Genomic DNA, 8,778 nt, shown 5'->3' on the forward strand with positions numbered 1-8,778 from the left:
GCACAAGCTGATACACGCGCTTCCGTCTAAGGTCGCGCAAACGTAATCCGCAGTTTCCATCCATTGTGACGAGAGACGCGTGGAACGTAACGGGGCACGGAGAGAAGAACTCGCCGCGGGCGAGTGCCATCATCGATCGCGCCCCACACGTCGAGAAACGGCACACTGAGCCACTTCGAAAAAAAGAGAGGAAAAGAGAGAAAGAGAGAGAGAGAGAGAGAGAGAGAGAGAGAGAGAGAGGGAAAAAGAGAAGGGAAAAAAGAGAGAAGAAGCAGAGTGTACGCCAGCCAAAATGCGGATCGCACACTTCTTTTTCCGAAGATCGTCGTCGGCGACGAGAACGTATATATTGAGAGGGCGCGCATACATATCGAGAGTCCGCGCACGCGATGCACACTCCGCATATAACCCGCTAGGTATGCACGAGCGGCCGCGTGTACGTGACGCGTTCAATTTAAATTCAAGACACCGACACGTGTCGTCCCGGGCGACTCCGACGAGCCAGTGCTGCGGATCTCCGCGGTAATTCCACAGCGGCGCTTCGTGATAACGCCTCGGCTCCTTTGAAGAAGTTAGCGCGACATAGTTCGTCGGAACAGCGGTGCTAACAAACTTCAACGAGCACTTGCGTCGGGTGAGACGCGCGCAACGACTCCGAAGGCTTCTTTCGGGGAAAGACGAGAGAGGGAGACGAAAACGTCTCCCGTCGGATAATTAGGCTCACAATCGGCCTGGAATTCGGCCTGGAGGATCGTCGGGATATAATCGTAGGTTAAATTGTGGATCCCGCCGGCTAATTAACGTCGCTTGAAAGCGCCCGGCAGTTGTATTTAAGACACGGTTTGCGACCTCCGCACAATCCTCGTCTTTTAACAAAAAGCACAGAGACAAGCAACGATAAAATCTCGACTATTATTACGCATGAAAGTCAAATCGGGATTCTTGGAGTTCATCAAGAAAATAAAACTTAATCTTTATTAATGCTGCGTAGCGAGATTCGTGAATTTTTGCTCGCGCGCATATGTGTGTGAGTGCGCGTTAAGACGAGAAATGAAGAAAAAGTTGAAAAATACATATGTATCACACGGCCTACATATGCAAAACGGCGTTATTATGTCACTCAAGGAAACACGCCGAGTAACGCGTCACGTAATTTCCGGCGGATTTATTGTCGGTGACCCATTTTTCCGATTGTCACACAATTGCGCGCTATCAATCGTTTGTTTTAGCAGCGCGAAAGAACCGTTATTATTGGACCGCGATGGCGGTATTCGATTAATCTTCGTTTAATTTTGCTTTCAAATTTTGTTGTTATCTCCATCGTGTGCATATAGCGACATCCCGCGGCGAAGCCCGCCGGGCAACGTTGCAACGTTCTTATCGCCGTCGTTATTTTAGCGCAATCTTATTTAATTTTCAATCCCGAGCGTTCATTAATAATAATTAACACTATGCGCGGTATCTAGTTTTATCAGCACAGGTCGTCCATTCATAATAATCGTCCCTATGAATATTCTGCCGTCGCTTTTCGATAAGAACTACATCGTCGTCATCGTCGTCGTCGTCGTCGTCGTCGTCGTTGTCGTCTATTCAACGCGTATGATTGACGGAGCAGCCTGACATAAAAACTATTAAATCTCCCGCTACCTAACCACTTACGTACATACAGCGCGAGTCAACGACATTGTAATGTACGAATGCGCATACGGTCATTATTTTCCAAGCAAGCAACTTATCCAGTTACATCACCGTGTACGAGCGCGCGGTATATACGTCGACGGTTTATAATAGGCTTGCAAACGGTCGATTGATCGATCGATCGATCGATCGATCGATCGGTCGATACTTCAAAACACGGAAGAGTTGTTCTAACCGATCGCCCGCCGTTTGTGGAACGGCAAAGCTTGCCGCGCGTGCTTCGGAGTGCAAAGGGAACTTCGTGTCGTCTATCCGTGTTGATTCTATTTAAAGAACGTGTCGCGCGGTTGAGACACACACCAGCGCTTTTCGAGACGCGGTTCTCCCCTTGAAATTTTATTTCTTGTTTACTTGGATATAGAATCCAAGCGCGAGAAATCTGCGCGTCTCAAGCGTTGCGAACTGCCTCGGACAAAAACGGAGACAGCTGAAGCATAGAAAAGGCACGAAGGAACGAAATAGGGTTTACTGCGCACGTCTTTCTCTCTTTCTCTCTCTCTCTCTCTCTCTCTTTTGTAGGACGCATCAGTTCTCGCGTACGACACCCCGCGAATGAAAACGACGATGCAACTTTGTGGAAATAGCGGAAGGATCTACAACAATTTGCGCGCGTCACATTTTTCTACAAGTTACCGCTAAATCTAATAAAAGTTAAATCAGCTTCTCTCGCGAGACGAAATGAAAGAACTTTGCAAAACCAATTTACAGAAAGCAAAAAATTTCAAGATTAAGAAGAGGATGATTTTGCAAGACTATACTGAGAGACGCATGAGGGAAATCAAATCCTCCGATCGTTACGGATATTTCATAACGCGAGGGACGCGCTATGATATCCGCTCTCGCGTTCGCCGTCATATTCCGGTTGATGGCACGCGCCTTTAGTTATTCTATCAGCGTGCGCACACACTTACCTTCTTTGAGTGGAATCGGGGCTACCCTCTCAGATCTTTTTCCGATTTGATTTCGCGATTCAACGCGGGGAAAACTGTAATCTACGTAAATCCCAGACCTTAAACCGGACCGGACCGGTTACGTTCGGGTCGTGTCCGTGTTCAAGCGGAAGAGTGTTCGTAAAATTCGAGTGGAGCCAACATACGCGTCGTCGGAAAAACACTTGGATAACAAGGGATCGGGAACTACGAGAATGGAAGCAAATATATAGTATATAGAAGCTTGAAGCCCTTCAGGTTTAGTTCCGAAACCTAAGGTTTAAAGTCGCGAAATAATTTTGTTTCGAGACACTTTTCAAGTATTCGCGTGAGAATATTGATTTTAGAACGTAAAACATGTGTTTTGTTTCTTCGCAATTTCTCGATTACGAGTTTTCGAACTAACTGAATGATCGACACTGCAGCGAGAGAGAAATGACAAGTCGAGAAATGATCAGCCTGATGTTTTGGAAAGTCACACTATTCATTCCTGAGGCGAAAGTTGTTGCGAAGGGCGGGTGAAAAGCAAAAGGCAACATCTTACATATACACACATACACACATATATGTATATATATATATATATATATACACACATATATATGTATATATATATACATGTATACATATAATCAGGAAAATGTACGCCGCGGTTAAGTTCCGCGAGCTTGAACTTCGCCTATTACCGTATATAATAAAGAACCATTATTTCGCGGCGCTCTCTTATCTACGCCGCGACGGCGGCGAAATAAAGAGGCGTTGCTTAGTTCCGTCCGCTAAAAGAGCCCGGGGCCTTCATAAACAACGGGGGGGTAAAGTTACGCGGGTTGATCAGACATTTTGCGAATGAGTTTGTTATTTAATGGCTCTCGCTAGAAAATACGAGAGACCGCATTTCACTACAATGAACGCGCGTTTTATCAATCGTGAACTAGTATCTCGGTGAAATGTGAATCGCAGCGCGCGATGACGACCGTTCATCGGCCGTTTAAAACAACGCGCCTCCGCGCGATACTTTACGACGCTTTCGTTGCGGCTTTTACGAACGTCGTATACATTTTACAGACCCGCCCACAAAGCGTCGTCCCAAAAACTGCAACCGATCCGGGATATCACTTCGCCAACCAATATCCAGAAATAACTGGCATCGGTAAACGCCGTTTCATGCAGAATTGCGAAAATCGAGCGGCGCGAGAGATGATGAAGCGATGGCACCGACTTCTCGTGCCAGAAAATTCCCGCATATTCACGTGTCACGTAATCGATAAGAAATTCTTTTCAACGCGAGCTGCAAAATTTCTATATAAGCGCGCGAACTCCCGATTCTTATGACGAACATCATCACGATATTGATTTTTCCAGAGGTATTCTCTTATTAATCGAGATTGCTTGATCTCAACTGGCTTCGACTAATATTTGCGAGATAACACTTGGAAAAAAGTTCGCGATATCATCAAACAATCATCAGAATGTACGAAAAGATTGATTTGGCAAACAAGGGCAGAGTGAGAGAGCACTTTTGGGAACTTCACCAACCGCGCGGAATGACGCAGAGGTACGCGAACGTGACCTCATATATTTCTGCCCTGTCAGAAATGTCCGGAAAAATTCGTCCGTCCGCCGCTGCTGCTTGATAATAAGACACGATATATTGTAAGCGTAATAATAGCGCTGGTCGACGTCGGATTAAATTAAAGAAACGTAGCGAAACGTCCGCGATGTCGAGAGCGCGAGCGGTCGCGAAACCCCCGCGCCGTGCCGTGCCGGGGACATTACGGCGTCGTTTATCATCTGTCGCTCTACGGTACGGAATCCACGTACTCTCCCCGGCCAATCGTTTTCGGAAGGGAACGAGATCGTTTAAAGTCGGGGATATCGGCCGCGCGCGCGACTGGATGCTAAGGGGCGTGAGTCGTGTTATAGACGGGGCGGGTCAGACAGGCAAAAAGCTCCCGCATGGAAATTGGAAACGCTCGGATCCTTTAAACGTAAATGCGACGAGACGGCAAAAAAATCGCGGCATTACGATCCTTCTTGCGTGGTGGTATTTCGAGAAACTCTTCGGAAACTTCTCTCGACGCTCGGGGGTTGAGATAAACTTCGCCGATGAAATACTTATTTCATTCGCGCTCGACTCGTCGTGAGTCACAAAGTAATGCAAGGTAAAGCAAAGGTTGATTATAATGTATTTCGACGAGAGAGAAATTCTCAGCCAGAGCGTCTTCGTCAATTTTGTCGAAGCGAAAATGTGTTGAAGCTTGTGGTAGTAAATATATGCCCTATGAAATAATTTATGTGTCGCTAATTGACGTCTTTGTCATTTTCTTGTGATAAACAGTGCTTATACCTTTGTTGTAAAAATCACGGGATGCATATATATTCTGAAGTGAGAAAAGCTTCAACTACATATTTCTTTACCTTCGAGAAATTTTTACCGCTAGTACACCGAGCTTCCAAAGTTCTCGGTAAAACTACGAAGCACGGATAAGTAAATAATCCTCCAATTAAAAGACCCGACCGCTACGTGAGATATATAGCCCGAAATCGATACAAGGCTATCTTTCGTATGTGTGTGTGTGTGTTAAATCGAGCGCGTCTGATTTTTCTGCACACGATTACGTCGGAACGTAGACACTCACTTGTTAATTTTGCTCCCATTAATTTTGCTTCGCTTCTTTCTTTCATCAAAACTATATAGCGCTTTCTTCAAAGAGGATTAAGTTTCTTCAACCGAAACGATATTTCGTCCGACAACGCGCGAGTAATCTCGACGAAATTCCGAAGATCTTCCATCGCACGCGTGCTCTCTCTGTCTCTTTATCTCTCTGTCTCTTTATCTCTCTCTCTCTCTTTCTCTCTCTCTCTCTCTCTCTCTTCCTCTCTCTGTTACCAGAGAAATGATATAAAACTATTGAGATTGCTTCCAGGTTAGCACAATAGCGACAAGATGCTCCAGAAAGCATTCAAGCGACTGGATCCCGGCCAGCTCATCAGTAACTGCGCGAGGCGATGTTAAATCAAAAAATTCAGCTCGTTCCCAAGCGAGAGACCGGAAAAATTTCGCGAGAGATCGAGCGAGCACGCGTTGGAATTTCGATTCGCCGTCGTATTTTCGGATATGAAGTCGACGAGCGCACGACGAGCCGGGTTATTCTGTGTTCGGGGAGGGGACGCGTATATACCATCCCGTCGTGTCGCGCTGCTGCGTTAAAAAGGCACCCCATATGGTTTTTCCGTTTCGAATCGCATCGGTTTATCGACTACCGACCGATAAATAGGCCGACACTGCTTTTTTTTTTTTTTATGTTTTTTATTTCAAACATCGACATTCTATAACACGTGTGCGCGCGGCACTGCCGATACACATTCGGCATGCTATCTCCAGCGTAGAGGCGATCGTGTTAAATGCGATATACGACAACAATATACAATAACAGATATTTATTGCGTAAAATTCAAATATTTGTGAATAGTCAGGAATTTTATCGCAACTTGGTAAAGCATCAACTCAAATGACATGTCGATGAAATATTTGGTTTTGAATTGCCCCACGAATGAATCAAAATGCGAAGAGTGTCAGCAAACGTTTGGAATAAATAAATAAGTTTACCGAAATAAGCATACATTTACAGGTGCATGCGGCACGATGCATTTAACTGCGTAAAATTCGCGTTTAAAAAAAAAAAAAAAATTGCATTATCTCAAAATTTGTTCGATTTGCAGCGAAATTCGATTTATGTTTTTAACGCTAATATTTATGTTTGCGTTACGGTTATTGTTAGTATTATGTACGGGTAATAAACTACGCTCTCTCGCGAGAACGTTTGGATTCAACGCAAAGGCGATCGATAACACTCAGCGCTTGACTTGCCTTGTCGGTGTCGAGTTTTCGTGCATCATCTTGCATTTACATATTACACACTTTCAAAAATATCGAAATAGTATTTGCAACACGAAACTCGATCTTTATCGAATTCTTATAACTAGTTGGTACGAAAAATAACTTGGTTTAAGAAATCTTATCAACTATTTCCAATTGTAATTTCTTTCTAAAATTACACGCACACTTGCTCCGTGTTTCAAGTTAATTGATTTAACGGCACAATTTGCTTATAAAACAAGCTCCGCAGAAATGCAACAGTCGCTATTTGTAACCCGTTCAAAAGCAAATATAACATGCTAGTGAAGTTCTCACACTTCGTGTTCCGGTTACGGTGACGGTTTCCGGTAACGCCATCCTCGAAGGAAGGAGACAAGAAAGACGGTTCTCATGCCCGTTGACTCTGTAATTTACGCGCTGTTTTCCCACGTCGCTCGCGCGTCTACACCCGCGGCGAAACAAATATTCAGAACCGACAAAGCTCGGCGGCGGCGGCGGCGAGTTTGTTTCTTCTAGTCCTCGAACCCTCGGACGAGCCAGAATAGTGTTGCATTCCTTTTTATGCGCGTCACGTCGCAGCGACCGAAATTTTGCACTCGCCGTCGCCGCTACCCTACCGCCACCCCAGTCGGGATTCCGGGGTTGTTTCGTATATCGTACGAGAACAGTGAGATTTACCGGCGTTGAGGTCCGCCACCCCGCAGGCTATCTCGGCCGCGACACGTTCTTGGGATTTCCTGCGCGCGTTGTTGTATTTCTGCAAATGCGCTCCGCGCCAGCGCAAATAGAATTTTAAATGTCCGAAGAGAGCTGCGCTCTCTTTCTCTCTTTCTCCGATAATTGCGAGTATAAATTAATACGAATAGACGGAATTTTAGCAATTTATTATCGCTGTATATTTTGCTATAGATATTTACGCGAACAATTGACTGATTGCAGAGTAATATCTCTTTTTTCGGTAATTTTTCGAGAACAGAAGAACAAATGGGCTTTATGAACACCAAAAAAGCACCTTTACGTATTTTTTCCTGCAAAAATGAGCTCTTCAGTTTTTGACAAATTATCTAGAAAAGAAATATCACTTTGCGATCAGTCAATCGTTCGCGTAAATATCTAGATCTAGAAAAAATACAGCAATAATAGTCTTTAAACTTTGGATTATTTGCAAAGTAATACATAATTTATCTCCCTCAAATGTGATATTGAATATTTAATCAGTTTCATTAACACATCTGTCTCGGATTATATTACAATTATTTCACATATGGAAATCCTTCAATGAAATTGGGGATTATAATAAATAAACGATGGCGAATTTGTTGCTTTTATAGTCGTTAAAGATTCATTAAACGTCGTACCCCGACGTTTCGAACGAAGCAGATATCATCGGAGATTCGCTAAATATGTATGTCCGACTTGCGCACACGTTATTTGCTCGATGTAGATAGAATATGCAGATAATGCGTGTAACCTTCGATAAACATACGCGCGCAAATCATGTAGATTCTGCAGTGTAAAACAAACAAAGCAGCAAGCGGCTGTCGTTACATCGACGCCAGTCGTGGCTCAACAACTCGAGCGAGTCTCGCAGTGCGAAATTTCGCGCTATTCTCGCCGGGTTGTTTCGCACGTAGTACACGGGCTGTGGGATTTGCGAGTCGCCCGCGGCGACGTATCTTCCGAATTCGCAACGACGACGGTGACTATCGCGAACCAACCTTCAAACCCCAGAACGATGTAACATGAAGTCTCTTCGCAAAATTAAATTAGAAGCTAAAAAACTGCAGTCTCATTCCGGTCGCAGTTTTTGGTTTTCTTTTGAGCGACACACCGTGTTCCTCGGTCAGTCATTTCTTCGCGCACGCATTCTGAGAACCTCTTCCACGACGACCTTGTTGCACGACGTAGATAAGCGGATATTTTATAAATATATAGTGCGCACAAAATTTTTCTCCCAACCACCCGGTTCTCACGGTTCAAACTTCTATTGGAATTGCCGCGGGGAAAGAAGAAAAGGCGACTTCGTGAAATTTTAACTCCGCTCATCATTTCTTTTTCCGCACAGCTGTCGAAGACAAAAAAAGCGTCGATCGGAGATGGCGCTGACGTGAACTGATTCAAGTGAACGTTTCTTATATTTCTTCTCTCTATCGATATTTTATAGTTACAGCTGCGTAGTCTTCGGAGAGGAGCAATATAAAAATTGCTAACCTTTTAAATTTTCTAATTTAAACCCCGTCACCGCAGAACGGCCCGGTGAACGCGATCCGG

The sequence above is a fragment of the Pseudomyrmex gracilis genome, unplaced genomic scaffold (assembly GCF_002006095.1).
Source record: "Pseudomyrmex gracilis isolate BER0280 unplaced genomic scaffold, ASM200609v1 scaffold_15, whole genome shotgun sequence".
In the NCBI taxonomy this organism is placed as follows: domain Eukaryota; kingdom Metazoa; phylum Arthropoda; class Insecta; order Hymenoptera; family Formicidae; genus Pseudomyrmex; species Pseudomyrmex gracilis.